This window comes from Chrysochloris asiatica, unplaced genomic scaffold (genome assembly GCF_000296735.1).
Source record: "Chrysochloris asiatica unplaced genomic scaffold, ChrAsi1.0 scaffold00024, whole genome shotgun sequence".
NCBI classification, from domain to species: Eukaryota; Metazoa; Chordata; class Mammalia; order Afrosoricida; family Chrysochloridae; genus Chrysochloris; species Chrysochloris asiatica.
In genome coordinates, this window is record NW_006408542.1 from 7,966,008 (window position 1) to 7,986,449 (window position 20,442).

The following is a 20,442-nucleotide window of genomic DNA, read 5'->3' on the forward strand; positions in this document are numbered from 1 at the left end:
AAGAATGAACTGGTGGTGTGTTGAGCTGACATGGAAAAGCTGCACCTTCCTGCAGATAATCAACTGACCTGCTATCCCACCCCAAATCTCAGCCTGAGGTATACTTCAGTGAAGGCAGGTAGCTGTGCTTCTCAGAGCAGAGAAGCGGTTTAAGAGCAGAAAGGTAGAGGAAATCTAGAAAAGAACCGTCTTGATACAGATTTATCCCAAGGTGTGAAGGGAGAGGGCAAAGAACCCAGTGGCACTTCGCTTATCCAGCAATTTCTGTCACTGTGGTGACTAACTTCTGCCCATTCCATAGGGTCTTGAACTGCTCAGGGACAGGGAACTCATTAAAGTCACTGCCTTCTGTAGGAATAAGGACATTCATCTCAGTAGATTTGGCACTGACTATCTCACAGTCCAAGGAGTTCTTGCTCAGGTAAGCATGGTAGCCATCTGTTTTGTTGATAGAAATGGTTGGCACTTTACCCATTACCTGAACTTTGACATCTCTACTATTGATTATCTCCACAATGCCACCACATCATCAAACACCAGACCAAGTTTCTTACAGTTTTTACTGTAATGGAATTAATTTTGCCCTTGATTTGCAATGTTGTATTGGTACACTTGTAAATGTAAGCCACCTGTTTCAGCTCTGTATCCTCAATCACCAAGTTGGAAACATTCTCTTGATTTTCCACTCTCCACTTCTTGCCCTCCAGTTCCAGTAGAGCTGGCTCCTTCTTTGCAGCTGGTTTGGGTGAGGGACTGACTCCTGGTTTAGGTGCAGAAAATGGTTTGGGGCCACTGCGAACAGGACCGGTCTGAGTTTTCAAGGCGGGGTTTTTGTGAGTCTTCATGTCATCAGATACATGTTTCAGGGCATGTGTGATGCTCTCCCCGTGATTAATCTGGGCAAACAGTGCTGAGCGTGAAGCAGAGTCATCTGAGCCGGAACTGGTGGGAACTGGTGGGGGAGGTGGGCCAGGTGGTGGGTGGGGGGGGAGGAGGACCTGATCCAGCGGAGGGTCCAGATGGCAATCCACTCAGTTCTTTTACTATAGGCCCCGTTTTACTCCAGGTCAGTCCAGTGGTATGGAACGCCTTAATGTAAGCCTGCAGTTCTGTCCATATACTCAAGCTTTGACCCAGTCCACATGCTTCTTATCCACATCTTTGTACTCCTTGAGGACTCGGTTTGTATAAAATGTGGCAGCGTCATTCAGTTCTTTCACGTAGGGACCAGGTTTGGGAGCCATAGCTACCCAACCCAGGGCTTGAATGCTTTCGCTGATAGCTGACAGGTGATTGAACAACTTGCTGCCTTGGTTCTTCTCCCGAAAAGTTATCACTTCTTGGATCTGCTCTGAGATGGGTGTCAACAATTCAGAAAGTTTATTGCTTGTTGGTTGCTGGCACTGAGAGGCTGTAACCAGGAGAGCTCGTTCCAACTTCAGACCTGTGTGGACCATCTCTGCATGTTTCTGCACATCTCCTCCAATCTCTTTACTGATCTTCAGGTACTCTGCCACTGGACCGGCAAGCAACGAGTCAAATGCCTGTACATGTGGAACTACTCCTGCTTTTGAAGAACTGTCTCCATGTCCACGGTGCATGTCAGAGACTTGGGATACAGCCTCCAAGCGGCCCACTGCTTTCTCCAATCTTTCTACAAGATTTTGCATATTAGCCATAATGTACCACCTCGGCACTGCGCTCAGCCGCTCTCCACTTCCGGCAAGAACCGCCCAGCAATCTTGAGAAGACATGTTTTGATCTTGGTGTGTGAGTTCAGATGTAACCTGATAAGCAGGAGATCATTAGCCTAGCACGTATATTTTTAAGCTACCTACTCTGTTGATTGCAAAGTCTGTTTGATCCCTGAGGTCGGTGATTCAAGCTCACCAGCGGTGATTCAAACTCACCAGCAGCTCCTTGGAAACCTATACAGGGTCGTTATGGGTTGGAAATGACTTGACAGCACTTAACAACAACAACAACAACAACAACAACTGAAGGAGACCTGGTGTGATGCTGTGGGATAAAGCATTGGACCTCAAGGTCGGTTTGAACCACAATGTCAGTGGTTCAAATATACCAGCCATTCATCAGGAATCCCACACAGGGTCTCTACGAGTTGGAACCAACTCGACAGCATTTAACAACAACCACTGTATTGAAAGAACTGTCATTGGACTCGAATTTGTGAGTTCCAAAAGGAAAACTTAGTTTCCTTGTCCTTCATCAAGGTGTACTCCTACTATAAATAAATGCTCTTGATTTGTGAGTGAATAAACCATTTATAAACCATAATAAATCCTTTCCTGTTTAGTTTAGAAAATTTGAAATCATTAACTATTCTAACATTTCCTCTAAAAAGCTCTCACTAACAACTCTTTTAGTGGAAGTATAGAACTTTTTGTTTGTCTTATTATACTATAAATAGGCATCTTTAAAGTCTATGCCTCCTCCCAAACATATTCACGCCATATACAAATGAGTCAAAATTTATCTGCACTCGGGCTATAGCATTTCTTTTCATCAATGTTTAAAAACAACAAATACATCATTTTTCAACACAATCTCCTTAATTTTCAATAAACTTTGTCCATCTGTCCACAAGCATTCATATTCCCTTATTAAAAAATGTTTTAGGCTGAGTGTGAGCCACAAATGCGCTGTTGTCTTCACTTCATCAGAGGTGAATCTTCACCCTTTAAGGGCTGCATTCAGGGCACCAAACAGGTGAAAGTCTGATGGAGCAAGATCAGGACTGTAGGGAGGATGTTGTAATAGCTTAAGAGGAAGTTTTTGCAGAGTGTCAACAGTGTGGGCAGAGTGTGCGGATATGCATTTTCACGCAAGATCACAAGGCTCTTGGACAGCAGTCACCTATATTTAATGAGAAGTTTAGGCTTCAGCTCTTCAGTGAGCATCTCACTGTTGATTGTTGAACCTTTTTCCTGAAGGTGTTCCAATACTGGCTATTGAGAATCCCAGAAACCTGTAAACATCAATTTTCAAATTGATGACTGACTTTTGAATTTTTCCTTGGTCCGCGATTGAGGATGTTTCCAATCCATAGTCTGCTGTTTACTCTTAGGCTCATAGTGATGAATCAATGTCTCATCACCAGTAACGAATTTAAAAAAACAAAACAAAACTTTTACCTTCCTGTGTTTGCAGATGTCTAAATGCATCTGTTTATTCTTTTCTGTGAGTAGTTTGGTACTCATCTCACACAAAGTTTTTGAACCTAACTCTGTTGTGGGTTGCTTCATAGGCAGAGCCATGGCTGATTTGCAGATGATTTGCCACATAATCCAGTGTCACTCAGCTATTTGACAGAATCATTGCACATACATGTTCAATGTTGTCATCAGCTGTAGACATGGATGGACATTTTAATATAACCAGAGTACAGATAAGTTTTGACTCACCCTCCTACTCCTTGTACCTGTTTCTTTTCCTGACGAACCTCTCTGACCGCTTAAAGCTGGAATGGTAATGGTCCCAATTCACCTTCCTGTCCAGATCAGCTACAAAATCTATCCTGATGGAAGTATCTTAGCTTACCCTTGGAGTTAGTTCACATTCCTAGCCACAGAGTTGGACTCCTGTGGGGGCCCTGAGCATTTCCTTACTGCCAGGCTTTTATCACCCAATCCCGACTGTGTCAATTTCCTACTGTTGCTGTAACAAATACCACAAGTGCTGCTGTTAAAAACAAACAAACAACCCAGAAATATATTTTCTCCTACTTTAGAAAGTTAGAACCCAGAATTCAGGATATAAACTCTATGTAATCTCATTCTGGTTTGGTGCTGAGGATTAAAGTGCTGACTGCAGAGTTGGTTTGAATCACAAGGTCAGTGGTTCTAGTTTACCAGAAGGCACTAACAACAACAACAAATCTCATTCTGGAATAGAGTTTTCTGTGTTATGTTCATGAGACCCGTCAGTGTAGGATCTATCTGGGAAGACTCTCTTTCTATGGTCTCTGGGGTAAGGTCTTTTTCAGTTTTGTAGACTTAGTGTTTCTTTGATTCCTTGGCAATCTCCATGTGATGCATATCTTCCCCTTCATTTGTACTTACTTCTCTCTGTGCCTAATCTACTCTTTTTATATTTCAAAAGTAAGTAGGCACAAGATAGACCCTACATGATAGGGTTTCATTAACATAACACAGAAAACTCTATTCCAGAAGGAGATTACATCCATAGGTATATTGGTTAGAATTCCAGCACATAATTTGGGAAGACAATTCAATCCATAGTACTGGTGTCCTGCTGGACATCATGATTTAGGTTGCCCTAAGAATCTCCTCTTAATGCTTAACAGGAATAGAATTTTTGTGTGAAATAATACAAAAGTTTTTGAAACAAATAGAGATAATAGCTGTATAACATTACAAACATAATTAATGCTATTGAAAATGTTTAAAAGCGAAAAAAAATATAAAGATGCATGTTGTTATTAAGTGCTGTAGAGTCAGTTCTGACTCATAGCAACCCTGTATAGGGTTTCTGAGGAGGAGCTGCTGAGGTTTGAACTGTTGATCTTGTGATTTTCTGTCTAGTACTGATCATACGAGATGGATTGGCCAAGTGGCAGCATCAATGGACTCAAGTGTGGCAACAGTAGTGAGGTTGGCCCAGGATCGGGCAGTGTTTCGTTCTCTGTGCATAAGGTCACTACGGGTTGGTACCGACTCAATGGCATCTAACAACAACAACAACAACAACTCATCATACAGTACCACATCAAGAGTTCATATGTACATGAGTGAGCTTTAAAAAATTTGTGGAAAGATTTCATTGTCTTTTTATTCCATTTTTCCCATTCTTTGGCTTGTAATTATTTTGATCTTTGACTGACTTCCCAGTCAATGGTGTTCACAGAAGTACAGAATGAAACACTGCTGAGTCCTGCACCAACCTCACAATCTTCACTAAGTTTGAGCCCATTGCTGTTGCCGTTGTGTGAATCCATCTCTTTGGAGGCCTTCCTCTTTTTCTCCAACTCTCCACTTTACAAATTATGATATCATTCTCCACGGACTGGTCCCTCCTGATAATATGCCTGAAATATGAGAGATGAAATCTGGCCATCCTGACTTCTAAGAAGCATTCTGGCTGTACTTCTTTAAATACAGACTTGTTTATTCTTTTGGAGAGCTGTGGTACTTTTAATATTCTCCTTCAACACCACTAACCGGGAAGTCAGTCAAAGATCAAAATAATTACAAGCCAAAGAATGGGAAAATATAGGAACAGAGATCCAGGTGGTGAGAAGGTCAGGTACATTTCCTCCACTGTTTTAAGTGGAGGAAAAAGTTAGTAGATTATAGGGTAACCTCAAAGAAAATTAATACTTCACAGCATACCAAGAAAATGAAGATCCAAGAACATGGAAACATTAAAACTAAGAAGAAACTGACAAGAGAATGTACAAAAAACTATGACTTCAGCACAAGAAGTCACACAGAACAAAGGAACAAACTGCACCACAAAAAACCCTAACATAATGACAGCAATTAATTCATACCTATCGATAATTATACTGAATGTCAATGGTTTAAATGCACCAGTTAAGAGACAGAGAGTGTCAGAATGGATAAGAAAATAAGACCCTTCAATATGTTCCTGGTAAGACACGCACCTTACACACAAAGACAAACACAGATTAGAAGTTAAAGGATGGAAAAATATATACTAAGCTAATTAAAATAAAAAATGAGCAGGAGTGGCAATACTAATCTCTGATAAATAAACTTTAAGACAAAAACCAGCATAAAAAATAAAGACGGATATTATCTCATGATTAAAGTGTCAATTGAACACGATGACATAACCATAATAAATATCTCCACTCCCAATGAAAGAGCCCAAGATATATAAAGCAAAACCTACTAGAATTGAAGAAAGAAATAGACAAATCTACAATAATAGTGGGAGATTTTAATACACCACTTTTGAAAAAGGATAGACCAACCAGAAAGAAATGTAACAAAGATACAGAGAAAGGAACAATCAACTAACTTGAACTCATAGATGTGTACAGAGCATTCAACATAACAACAGCACAATGCACATTCTTTTCCAGTACACATGGAATATTCTCCAGACTAGACCATGTGTTAGGCCACAAAACAAGCCTCTATAAATTTACAAACATCATAATACTACAAAGCATTGTCTCAGACCACAATGCTATCAAATTAGAAATCAACAATAGGAAGAACAAGGAAATAAAGTCAAATACATGGAAACTTAACAACTCCCTGCTAAAAAGCTACTGGGTAGTAGAAGAAAAAAACTTGAACTCACAAAGTTCCTAGAAACAAATGAGAACAAAACCACATCATACCAAAATTTTTGGGACACTGTGAAAGCAGTGCTGAGAGGACAATTTATTGAAACAAATGCACACATCCAAAAAGAAAAAAGAACAAAAATTAATAAATTAACACAGCATCTACAACAATTAGAAAAAGAACAACAGAGGGAACCCACAGCCACCAGAAGAAAAGAAATAATAAAGATTAGCACAGAAATAAAAGAAATAGAAAACAGAAAAACTATAGAAAGAATCAAAAGAACAAGTAGCTGGTTCTTCGAAATGATTAATAAAATTGACAAACCAGTGGTAAACCTACAAAAGTAAAGAGGGAGAAGACACAAATAACATGCATAAGAAACCACATGGGTGCTGTCACAATGGAACAAATAGAAATAAAAGGATAATAACAGAATACTGTGAAGAGTTGTACTCCAATAAATTTGAAAACTTAGAAGAAATGGATGCATTTTTAGAAAAATACGACGTACCTAAACTTATACAGAGTGAAGTAGAAAACTTGAACAGACCTATAACAAAAGAAGAAATTGATCAATCATCAAAAAACTCCCAACCAAAAAAAGTTCAGGTCCAGATGGCTTCACTGATGAGTTTTACCAAGCATTCAGGGAAGAGCTGTCACCAATTCTATGCATATTATTCAGAATATAGAAAAGGATGGAAAAACTTCCTAATACATTTTATGAAGCAAGTACAACCTTCATACCCAAATCAGGGAAGGACATCACTAAAAAAGAAAATTATACCCCTCTAAGACTGAAACTCAAAGGGAACACATGAGTAGGCATGTAAACATGCTGATGAACACACTGATCTACTGGTGAGTGGAAGAAGGGGAAAGGCAGCAATGAAGAAATGGGCTGAGTTCAACCACATTTCATATACTCCTGTTGACCTGGAGATGAAAGAGAGAAGAGGAAGCACTTGCTGGTCCAAAGTAGGGTGAGACCTGGGGACACCTGAGCCCATGGACAAGGATATAGCCACAGAGGGCTAGAGCTGAGAGTGAAGCATCCAGCTGATATGAAGTGAGGGGAGACACACAAGAACACCCAAGTTGCAGATAGTACCCATTTGACCTAACCTCGATGGCTTGATAATCAGAACTCGACTAGAGGAAGAAAAGAAAAAAAAAAAAAATTTTTTTTTGATTAAGGAAACAAGGGTAAATTGCTGCAATTTGATGAACTTGTCCTAGACTCATAGAGGTAGTAACTCTAAATACCAACAGAGAGGGAAGGAATTTTTATGTCAAATATTAATGCTATCCCCTCTGTATACAGGGTAGATAGGGATGTCCAACTTAGACATTGGCTACCTAAAATGAGGGGACTATAAAGGTACCAAGTGACTGGCTTACAAGGTTTCAAGAGGGAGGTTAGTTTAAGAGTGTGTGGGGGAAGATAGAGTCCCCACTGAATAGTTTTCATCTTGTCTAGATGGGTCTGGTGAAAAGAGATGGGGATAAGAATCTTATGATTCAATAGTGAGTAATTGTTATCATGACTAATTGCAACTATCACAATTGTAAAGGTAGAAGTTTTGTAACAAAAACAGAGGAGAAGTTAATCTTACATTCCTGAAACAAAGGACTCTAGGACCATCAAGGGAGAATAGCACAAGCAGAATGTGAGACCTTATCCAGAAAAGCAGCCACACCAGAGATGGGGACATGGAGAGGGGGAGCAGCTAAGGACTCTAGATTCATGGGAAGAGAGGGATTGAGAGCTGCTGGCCAGGAGGCAAGCTTGCAGAATGTGGCCTTTGGTGGTGTAAATTATTATATATGCCTAAGTGTTTAAAAAACAAAGGGCTAAAGTAAATAGAGAGAAATACTGTTAACTGATGGTACACGGAGGGGATTATAATCATTGTACTATAACAAGGTATATGATTTGTTGAATGTAAAACTGATGATCTGCCCTGGAAACGTTCACTCAATTTACAATAAAAACTTTAAAAAAAGAAAATTATAGACCAATATCCCTCATGAACATTGATGCAAGAATTCTCAACAAAATCCTAGCCCATAGAATTCAGCAGTACATCAAATAAATAATACATCATGACCAAGTGGGATTCATATCAGGGATGCAAGGATGGTTCAATATCAGATAAACAACCAATGTAATCCACCATATAAGTTTTGAAAAAGGAAAAGAACCACATGATCATATTGATATTGATCAATTCAGAAAAGGCATTCGACAAAATCCAATACCCATTCCTGATAAAAACATTCAACAAAGTAGGAATTGGAAGAAAATTCACCAACATAATAAAGAGCATATATACAAAACTGACTACCAACATCAGAGAAACTGAGGGTTTTTCCTTAACCAGACAAGGATGCCCTTTATCACCACTTTTATTCAATATTGTGTTGGAAGTTTTAGACAGAGTTATGAGGTAAGATAAAGAAATTAAACACATCCAAATTGGAAAAGAAGAAGTAAAACGCTCTCTATTTGTAGAAAACCCCAGAGTCAGCCAAAAAACAAAACAAAAAAACCAAAACTATTAGAACTCATGGGAAGATTCAGCAAAGTAGCAGGATACAAGATTGACATACAAAAATCAGTTGGATTCTTCTATACTAGCAATGACAGCACTGAGAAGGAAATTAGGAAAGCAATATCATTTACAATTGCTGTTCAAATGATAAAATATTTATGAATAAATCTAACCAGAGAAACAAAAGGCCTATAAAACTACAAAACAGTACTACAAGAAGGCAAAAGAGATTTACAAAAATGGAAGAATATATCATGTTCCTGCATAGGAAGACTTACCATTGTGAAAATGACAATACTACCAAAAGCAATCTACACATATAACACAATTCTAATCCAGATTCCAACAACATTCTGTAAAGAGATGGGAAAAATGATTACCAACTTTATACGGAGAGGAAAGAAACCCAGGATAAGCAAAGCATTGCTTAAGAAGAAGAACAAAGTTCAAAGCATTGCTTAAGAAGAAGAACAAAGTTGGAAGCTTCTCACTAATTTTGATTTCAAAATTTACTACATGGCTACAGTGGTCAAAACAGTCTGGTACTTGTACAATTTCTAAAATCTGAAGGAAACTACAACACACCTCTGCAAGAGACAGACAAATAACCCAATTAAAAAATGGGCACAGGACATGAACAGACACTTCACCAAGGAAGACATTTGGATAGCCAACAAACATGAAGAAATCTTCATGATCAATAATCATTAGAGAGATGCAAATCAAAACAACAATGAGATATCATGTCACACCAGCAATAACAGTGAAGTTCAAAAAAGCAGAGGGCAATAAATGCTGGCAAAGATTTGGAGAGACTGGGACCCTGATGGGAATGCAAAATGATCCAATAACTCTGGAAAATGGTGTGGCACTTCCTCAGAAAGTTGGAAATAGAAATACCTTATGATCTAGCAATTCCTCTACGTGGTATATACCCACAAAAATGTGAGCCAGTACACAAGTAGATATATGCACATCAATGTTCATAGCAGCACTATTCACAATAGCAAAATGATGGAGCTGGCTTAAGTGCCCATCAATGGAAGAATGGATAAACAAGCTGTGGTACATACACACAAAGGAATATTATGCTACTTTGAAGAATAACAATGAAGCTGCAAGCCACCACAAAACATGTAAAAGCATTGTAATAGCTTCAGAAACGATACACATACTAAAAGGAAAGCAAAAATATTTGTAGGTTACCAGCAGTGGAAGGGAGGGGATAGCAGAGCACAGGGTAGGGAATAGACACATCAATGTTTGGGTGTTGGGAGGAGCAGTACACATGAAGGGGGAGAGAGATGGAAGAACAAGGTAGATAGGGGAACACTTAGGTTGGTTTGCATGGGCTAAATGGGACAGACGTAAATAGTGATGTACACTCAACCTTGGAACAACAGGGCTCTGTGATACAGGGATCAAGGTATAATCGGGGTAAAAGAGGGGAAATCCTGCATGCAAAAACTGAATAAGGAAGATCGTAGAAGAATTGGTGCTATTGAGTTATGGTGTTGGAGACAAATATTGAAAGTGCCATGGACTGCCAAAAAAACAACAGATCTGTGTTGTAAGAAGTACAGCCAGAGTGCTCGCTGGAGGCCAGGATGGGCAAACTTCATCTCTCATAATTCGGACATCTTGTCAGGAGGGACAAGTCCTTGGAGAAGGATATCATGTTTGATAGGGTGGAGGCTCAGAGAAAAAGAGGAAGACCCCCAGTGAGATGGATTGGTAAAGTGGCAGCATCAATGGGCTCAAGCGTGGCAACAATAGTGAGGTTGGCCCAGGATCAGGCAGTGTTTTGTTCTGCTGTGCATAAGGTCACTATGAGTCAGTACTGACTCAATGGCACCTAACAACAACAATGTTAGGATGCTTGACTGTCTTATGAATATTGGTTTCCCTTGCCTACTATTGTAAAATAGACACTTGAGTGGGATAAAAAGGAATATCATGAAAAATGATTACTGAAAGCTTGTAAGCCCATCTTCAGCTGAAATATCTATAAGGGGTTCTAGCACTTACCCAGTGAAACAGGCTTCTTGCAGAGCCTTGGTAGTGTATAGGACCTTAGATAGAATCCTGAACCCCATCCAGAACATTCCAAGGTGGGACATTCCCACTTGAAAGGACAAGAAGACCAGCCTGGAGCAGCTAGAGGAACAGAAGATACTTCTTGAATGAAAGACCAGCAGAAAAAATCAAAACAAAAACAGCTGTCTGATTGGCTACTACAGGGACAAGCAAGTTGTTTTCTGGTGAGCCATCAAGGCAAGCAATCAAGTCCCTTCAGAACAACCTCCCCTCCAAGCCTGACAGCCTGAAACTGAAAGGGAACACAAGAGCAGCCATGTAAGCTTACTGGTGACCATGTTGGTCTACTGGTGAGCGGAAGTGGGGGAAAGACAGCAATGAAAAAAATGGCCTGAGTCCAATCATGTTCCATAGACACTCAGTGACCTGGAGAAGAGAGAGAGAAGAGGAAGCCTGATTGGTTCAAAGTATGGTGAGACCGGGGGTCTCCTGAGCCAATGGACAAGGATATAGCCATAGAGGCGTACAGCTGAGAATGGAGCATCCAGCTGATATGAAGTGAGGGGAGAGGCACAAGAACACCCAAACTTGGAGCTAGTGCCCATTTGACTTAGCTTCAATGGCTTGAAGATCACAACTTGACTAATAGAAGATTTTAAAAATTGATAAAGGAAACAAGTGTAAATTGCTACAGTTTGATGAACTTGACCTATACTTATGGATGTAGAAGCTCAAAATACCAACTGACAGGGGAAAAGTCTTCATCCTACCCCCGCTGTACACAGGGGTGATAGGGATGGGCAACTTAGACATTGGCTATCTAACATGGGGGGAGCTATAAAGGTACGGAGTGACTGGCTTATAAGTTTTCAAGAGGGAGTCTAGTTTCAGAGTGTGTGGGGGAAGGTAGAATTCTCACAAATAGTTTTCATCTTGTCTAGACAGTTCTGGTGAAAGAGATGAGGATAAGATTCATATGATTCAATAGTGAGTAATTGTTATTATGACTAATTGCGACTGTCTCAATTGTAAAGGCAGAAGTTTTGTAACATAAAGCGGGGAGCAGTTAATCTTACATTCCAGGGACAGAGAACCCTAGGACCATCAAGGGAGAAGAGCACAAGTGGAATGCGGGACCCTATCCAGAGAAGCAGTGACACCAGAGATGGAGGCAGAGATGGGGACATGGAGAAAGGGAGCAGCTGAGGACTCTAGAGTCATGGAAAGAGAAAGACTGAGTGCTGGCAACCAGGAGGCAAGCTTGTAGAATGTGCCCTTTGATTGTTTAAGTGATTATATATTCCTGAGTGTTTTGGTATACATCACCCCCCCCCCACCCCCCCCCCCCCCCCCAAAAAAAAACCCCAAAAACAAAAAACTGAGGGAATAGAAGCAAATACTGTTGAATGATGAAGCATGGAGGGGATTGTTATCAATGCAATGAAACACTGAGTGTAAAACTGATTTTCTTCCATGTAAACTATCACTCAATTCACAATAAAAACTTTAAAAAACATTTTTTAAGAGGTCTTGTGCAGCAGATTTGCCTAATGCAATAAGTCATTTGATTTCTTGACTACTTCCATGAGTGTTGATTGATCTAAGCAAAATGAAGTCTTTGACAACTTCAAACTTTTCTTCATTTATATGGATGTTGTTTGTTGGTCCAGTGGTGAGGATTTTTGTTTTCTTCACATTGAGCTGCAATCCATACTGAAGGCTGTGGTCTTTGATCTTCATCAGAAAGTATTTTAAGTCCTCATTACTTTCAGAAAGCAAGGTTGTATCATCTGCATATCGCAGGTTGTTAATGAGTCTTCCTCTAATCCTTGGCAAATGAAATCAAACCACAGAAAAGTCGTTTTAGATAGATTGAAGAATTTAACACAATTTGTTTTGTTTTAGCTCTATTTAATTTTCACAGCCCTGTATCTGGTGTCGTCTCATAAAATACAGTAGGCTACATTTCAAAACCTCCCTGCTGGTGAAATATATGTGCTCATTTTTAATTCTTTCTTATTTTCTGGTCTATAGGAACGAGCTATGCCTTTGGGAAAGAAATTCATTGCATGGATACACTTTGTGAAGGTAAACACACAGAGGCATTCTGCTTTCTGTTAGTTAATGACAGCCATGCAAAGTTTTTATAGGAAACCAATTTTGATTTTGAACACCAGGAAGATCTTTGAGTGTAAGAAATGTTTCAATTTAGGAAAACTACAGCACAGCCCAAAGTCCAAATGTAACAGGTGAATCGCAGTTGGTCTAGAAAATTGGATACATTAGGAAGTGGTCCATGAGTGTTCAGTAAATACACAGGACTGCTGAAAATATTTTCTCAAAGCAAAAGATAATTCTCAATGTTGAGATTTGTTCCAGCATTTCTCAGGCGGTGGCGTTCAGATGTATAGTCTGGGGTTTCGGGGGCTGAGAGAGGCTGGAATTGTGAGCAGCCCACTGGATAAAACTGAGCCTTAGGCACGCATGTACTTTTCTGGCTGGTGAGGGGACTATGTTTGTTCCCTGCCTTCACGTGGAGACCAGGATGAGGCTCAGCAAGATGCTGACCGTCTTACAGAGTGGGAGTTTGCGCTCCCTCTTGTTCTTATTCATTAGAAAGTTATTTCTGAATATTCACTAACTGTGACATGCCCTCCTCACTATATTTAAAGCAACCCTCAGCTGGTGGTGTCAAAAGTTTCATTGTACAAACAGATGCTGCTTGTCAGCAGGAACACGGAGTCTGACAGGGTGAGAGGCCAATGATGAGGGGCGTAAGCCACCTTCCTGAGCATGCCTGATAATTCCTCCCCAACCATGCACTGGGCTTTATTCTAGTGCTAGCTAGACTTTATCTGCCTTGGACTTCTGGACAGTTGTCTGCCTGGAGACATAGGGGCTTATAAAAGAATGATGAATGTCTGGACAGTTAAAACTGAAAACATAGAAGTCTAGGTTCTCTTAGCCTTCCTCTTTGACCCAGAGATCTCACTTCTAAGAATCAATTTTGCAGAAACACTGAAGCAAATATCTACAAATATATACATTATTGTTGTTGTTGCTAAGTGCCATTAAGTCAATTCCTACTCATAGCGACCTGTACAGGGTTTGCAAGGAGCACCTGGTGGATTTGAACCACCGAACTTTTGGATCGCAGTCTAGTTTTTATCCTTACAGTGCCACACCAGCAGTTCAAATATATACATCAGGACGTTAATGACAGCATCATGTGTAGAATGATAAATTGGACACCACCTAAAGGGGTGAAAGGGAGGCTTGGTCTATAAATTATAACTTATTTGATAAAATTTTATAAAATACATTTTATACAATGGAATATTATGTATTAAGGAAGCTTTATAAGGACAGCCCTGGTGTGGCGCTGTAGGTTAATGCACTGGACTGCAAAGTTGTCTTGAACCACAAGGTCAGCAGTTCAAGCTGGCCAGCCGTTCCTGAGAAACCCTAAAACAGGGTCGCTATGGGTCAGAACTGACTTGATGGCACTTAACAACTACAACAACAATAAGGACAAACAAAGATGTCCATCACAGGAAAGAAAATATTCAGTAGTGACAAAATATATACAATGTGACTCCATTGTCATGTCTTTTTTTAAAAAATGATGTGTGTATAATAGGACTACTTTTGGGGTAGTTGAGGGAAGGGCAATCACTTAGGACTCTACATATCTGTACAACTGGCAAGTTTGCAGTTAACATGTAACTAAGTATATTCAAAAAAGAAGATTAAATAATTTAAAAGTGTTTCAGTCAAAATTCCCAGAGTAATCCTGAGATTGCACAGTAGCCCAAAAAAAGAGCAAATTCATCATTATGAAGAGAGGTTTTATGGTAGGTCTAGGCTGTTGGATGAAGTCTGTTTCTGGGATATGTATTCTGTTCTCAGAGAAGGTAGGACGATGAGTCCAAATTATTTCTTGATCTGGACCTGTTTTTGTATCATACTAATAATATCGACAATGATATACTGTTATTCATTTCTTATTTTACAGGTTACCAAGAACTTTAAGAAGGGGCTTTGGTAGCGTAGTGGATGCGAATCGGGCTGTGAACCGCAAAGTCAGCAAATCGAAACTACCAGCTGCTCCGCGGGAGAAAGATGAGGCTTTCTGTTCTCGTAAAGATTTACAATCTCAGAAACCCTGTTCAGGGTCGCTATGAGTCAGAACCGACTTGACAGCACTTAACAACAACAAGAACTTTATGTATCTTAAATAACACAACAAACCTGTGAAAAGGTATTATTATACTATCGTTTCAGAAGAAGCAGCTGAGGCTTAAAGAAGTTAGCTGACGTGCTCAAAGATCACACAGCTGCTTAGGGCAGAACTTTCACCAGCTACCTCCAACATCACCAGTTACCCCTGAGCCCAATTCATGGTGATCCCTGTGTACAGAGTAGAACTGCACTCCATAGGGTCTTCATGGCTGTGACCTTTCAGAAGCAGATCACCAGATCTAAGGCTCCTCTGGGTGGATTTGAACCATCACCCTCTCAATCAATAGCCAAGTGTTCAATTATTTGTGCCACCCAGAGATCCTTAGTTAGGACTACCTAATTCTAGGTAAATCACTACTTAGGTCTTGTTGTGGCACTGCAGGATAAAACATTGATTGGACCGCAAAGTCTATTTGAACCACAAGGTCGGTGGTTCAAACTCACCAACTGCTGCTTGGAAACCCTATACAGTGTCACTGTGAGTCAGAACCAACTTAACGGCCCTTAACAACAACAACAATTCTAGGTAAATCATTACTTAGGTCTTAGGTTCTACACCTGATACAGATTACATTAGCCTAAGAAGGCTTTCTGCCCCCCATAAAGATTTACAGCCTCAGAAACCCTGTGCAGGGTCGCTATGAGTCAGAACCGACTCCACGGCACATGACCACCACCGCCAAGAAGAAACAAAAAATTGGTCAGCAGGAAGGCTAATAAAAATTTCTTATGTACCCTATTACTCTGTGTAGCATCACTTGTATTAATGTTTGTTAGTTCTAAAACCACTAGGTTACTTTGTCATTTGTTGTTGTTGTTAAGTGCTATTGAGTTGGTTTCTACCCATATCGATCCTATACAGGGTTTCTGAGGAGTGGCTTGTGGGTTTGAACTGCCAACCTTGTGGTAAGCAGTCCATCTATCCTCTGGCTGGCTGGCTGTGTGCCATTGAGTTGGTTTTGACTCTTCATAACCCTGCATATGGTTTCCAAGGCTACAAATCGTTACACAATGGAACTATTGGTCTCTCCATGTGTAGAAGAAAGAAGATGAAAATCGAAGCTGCTTGGGATCAATTAGTCATATGAACTAAGGGAAAATGTGAACATCAGTCTCCATGACTCTGAGACCAGAAGAACTAGATGGTGCCTGGCTACCAGTACCAACTGCTCTGAAAGGAATCACATTAGAAGGTCCCAGACAGAATGGAACAAAACTCAGTTATAAAAAAATACAGGGCTTACTGGTCAGAAAGAGTCTGGAGGAACCTGAGACAATGGTCCTCAGTCACCCTTCAGGTCTGGAATGGAACTCATCCTTGTGACCCAATTTTCAGGGAAGCGGGAGATAGGTATATAAGGGGGACAACAACATTAGTAAGGTCTGCTCACCATGGAATGCACAACCATTCAAGATCATAAAGGCAAACTTTACCTAAGGACAACGTTCAGATGGAATGGAAATAGGAACCACAGGGAAGAAGTAGGATAGCTGTTGTCACATGGAGGGAATTGTAAACAGTGAAATGAACCAAAGTGTATGATTTGTTGAATGTAAAACTGAAGATCTGCTATGTAAACTTTTACTCAATTCACAATAAAAATTTTCCAAAATAAAAGAGATCTTTACAGGAACAGAAAGTCTCATCCTTCTCCCACGGAGTGCCTAGTGGACTTCAGTATTTCAAATACCAATAGGGTCACCATGGTGGGCAAGATTCAGTAGAGCTTACAAACTAAGACAGACCAGGAAGAAAGGCCTGGCTGGCAAACTACTTCAGAAAAGTAGTCAATGAAAACCTTATAGATTCCAACAAAACACTGCCCCCTATGTTGGAAAGCATTCAAAATGCACTGTGACGACAACAATGAATACAAACATACCAATAATCATGCAGATGGTACAGAACAGAGCAGCAATTCATTCCGTTATATACAAGGTTATGTATAAAAGCTTGGTGGCAACTAACCACAATAACCTGATTTCATGACCTCATTCACTGTTGCACAACCCCTCTTTCGTGCAAATCTTCCTCAGAGGTCTCAAGATGGTGCTAACTAGATTGCATGTAGCCCAACTTCCAAATACACTTATCTTCTTATAACAAGGGAAGAAGCCTGGCAACAAAGACTGGAGCCAGCATAACTCAGCTTTCACTGAATCCTCTGTTCTGCATGCCCAAACTTCAGCTGTCTTCTAGTCATATTCACTTTCATGGTGCTAAGAATGTAAACATTTTTTTTTTTAATTTCTCTCTCCTTCCTCCTTTTTATGACTGTTTCTCCATAAAGTCTTCATGCACTATACATTTTTCCCTAGATTTATTAGCTCAGTTCCTTTTATTTCTATTACTTAACCTTGATGTCTTTCCTTTCTCCTGCACAATATATTCCTTCTCTGGATCAATACTGCTCACTCAATATTATACATACCTTATAAATAACTATGAAAGGACATAAGCCTTCTTTTCAGGGTTCATGTTAAACCTTTGAGGCCGGAATAAATGGGCCTTAGATAATTAGGATTATAGCCACAGATGCTTCATTCTTTAATGTCAGGTGGAAATCCATTCTGAATGAATTTAAAGTGAAGTTGAAAGAAAACAAAACAAAACAAATCTCCACAGCTCTTTGATATAGGGAACGGTTGTAGTAGTTCTGGATGACCCTGGGTGCATTTTTCCTATGACTGCAACACACACAGAGACTCTTCACTTGGGCTTCTCTGTTGCTTTCTGCAGCATTCAGTACAATAATCCTCAAACTAAGCTCTGCCCATATGCTGGATGGCAGATAGAGCAGCACCTCGAAAGAAAGAGTGCTCAGCTACAATAAATGCCTGAAGAAAAAGGACATCTGGAACTTAGGAGGACCAGTTTACACAATCACTCTCCAATTATTAAGAATTTTAATTTTCATATCTTTAGGAATTCAGTAGGCCCATGGAGCATGATCAAAGTTTAAGCAGGGTCATGGAGGAGTGGATAGATGACAGCTATTTAAGATAATTATCTGCCACCGAGTAGACTCCAACTCAGTAGAATGAAAGGTTATTTGGTCCTGTGTCATTCTCACAATTCTTTCTTCTGAAATGTTGGAGTCCATCGTTGTTCTTACGGTGCCAGTTCATCTCACTGAGAGTTACCCTCACTCTGGATGGCCCTTTACTTCACCCAACACAATGTCCTCCTGTAGTGATTGATCCCTCCAGACAATGCATCCAAAGCAAGTCATTCAGATAATGGTCTATTGTGATCCATAAGATTTTCATTGGCTAATTTTCAAAAATAGATCAATAGGCCTTTCTTCTTAGTTTGTATTAGTCTAGAAGCTTTGCTGAAACCTGTCCACCATGGATGATTTTGCTAGTATTTTAAATACTAAGACTTCACTTTTCGCAACATTTGTTGTTGTTGTTAGGAGCCATCAAGTCCGTTCCAACTCATAGTGACCTTATGTACAACAAAACAAAATACTGCTTAGTCATGTGCCATCCAGCATCATGGCAACACCCAAACTACCACAGCACAAGAAACTGGCAGATGGGTGGGCTACCTGCCTAGAAGAAAACCAAATTGATTCAACCACTGTGTTACCAAAAATGCAGCTGTTTTAAAAACACAATTTATTATCTTATAAGTTCTGTAGATCAAAAGTTCCATATGGGTCCCAATGGGCTAAAATCAAGGTGTTAGCTAACCTACTTTCCTTCCTAGAAGCTCTGGTGAAGAACCTGTCTCATTGCTTTTTCCAGCTTCTAGAGGCCACTCACATTCATCTTCAAAGCATCTCTTGGACCTTTCTCTCATCCTCACATCTCTCACTGATCACAATCATTGAAGGCTTACTTTAAAGGCTTCCTGAGATTAGATTGGATCCACTGCATAATCTAGGATGATCTCCCCAAATACAAAGTTATTTTGCCATTTAAGATAATTACGTGGGGCTTCAAAAAGTTCATGGAAAATGGAATTAAAAGCAGACACGAGAAGAACTAGATGGTGCTCAACTACCAGTATCAACTACTCTGAAAGGGATTGATTGCATTGGGAAGGTCCTTGATAGAGAGAGAGAAAATGTGCGATGAAACTCAACATCTTAAAAAAACACCAGGCTTACTGGTCAGATAGAGACGGGTGGAACCATGAAACTTTGGCTCTTAAAGTCATCCATCCTTCCGGTGTAGAAATAAACTCACACCCAAGGCTCAATTTTTCAGTTAAATAAATAAACAGTTCTATAAGAGGAACAATGGCACTAGTATAATAATCAACATTTGAAATCAAAAGTGCAGCACTTACCCAAGAACAAACAAAGTTCAAAAGGCTTAGGAAAGAAGGAGAATAGAAGCAGGAAACACGGAGAGGAAGTAGGATAAATGATCGTAATCAGCAGTAGTGGTGGTGTGTTGTTGAGTTGGTCCCGACTCATAGTGATCTTGTACAGGGTTTCCAAGGCTGTAAATCTTTACTGGAACAGAAAGCCTCAACTTTCTCCTGAAGAACAGCACACAGAGTCTAACTGCTTACTCTGTAAGTGCATAAGCCACTATACTACCAGTGAAACAAAATGGACATGAATTATTGAATGGAAACCAAATCTTCTCTGTAAATTTTCCACCCAATTCACAATAAAAAGTTAAGACCAGAGAGAACAAACAAGTCCAGGATGCTCGGCAGCTCCAGGAGCCGCCATCTTGGGTGAGACAAAGCAGGGGAAGGATCGGAGCAGCCACAGACGCCTGGCAGAACTGCTGAGAAAAAGGTGTGGACATTATTTTCTTTTGGTAGCTGTTCATTGGTCCATTGCTGTCTGTGCACCTCCATTCTGGTGACTATAGGGGTGCCTGAGCTAGCGGGCACCCCAGCCCCACCCTCGGAGGGTTTTACTACGCATGAGCACAGATCTCCTGGAAATTTAAAGAGACAGTTTCCAATTAAAACCAAACGGCCACAGCTGGCCCTGAACTGTTTCCAACTAAAATAAAAGTCCTGAACAGGGATTATGAAGTGGGACAAGCAGACGAAATAGGAAATAGACCAAAAATTAAATCCTAAATTACGTTAAAATGATCAACAGTGGTATCTTGAAATTTCTCAGGAAGAAGAGTGAAAAGGGAAGCCCATTTCCTGATCATATCTATCTGGAGGGAATCGGAAAGCATAAAAAATACCAAAACACCTACCCATCTAAGTATTAAGTCCAAAGATAACCCCTGAAGATGCCCAAAAAACAGAAGCAGATGACCATATCTGCACATGTCCAGAAACGAGATAAAGTGACTGAGGCAAATGAGCTGGAAGT

The 20,442-nt window shown here is 40.1% G+C and overlaps 1 pseudogene; it reads right to left on the bottom strand.

Moving 5' to 3' along the window:
• Positions 1 to 250: 250 nt before the first annotated feature.
• Positions 251 to 1,679, bottom strand: LOC102835765 (annotated as a pseudogene).
• Between the last annotated feature and the right edge of the window lie 18,763 nt (positions 1,680 to 20,442).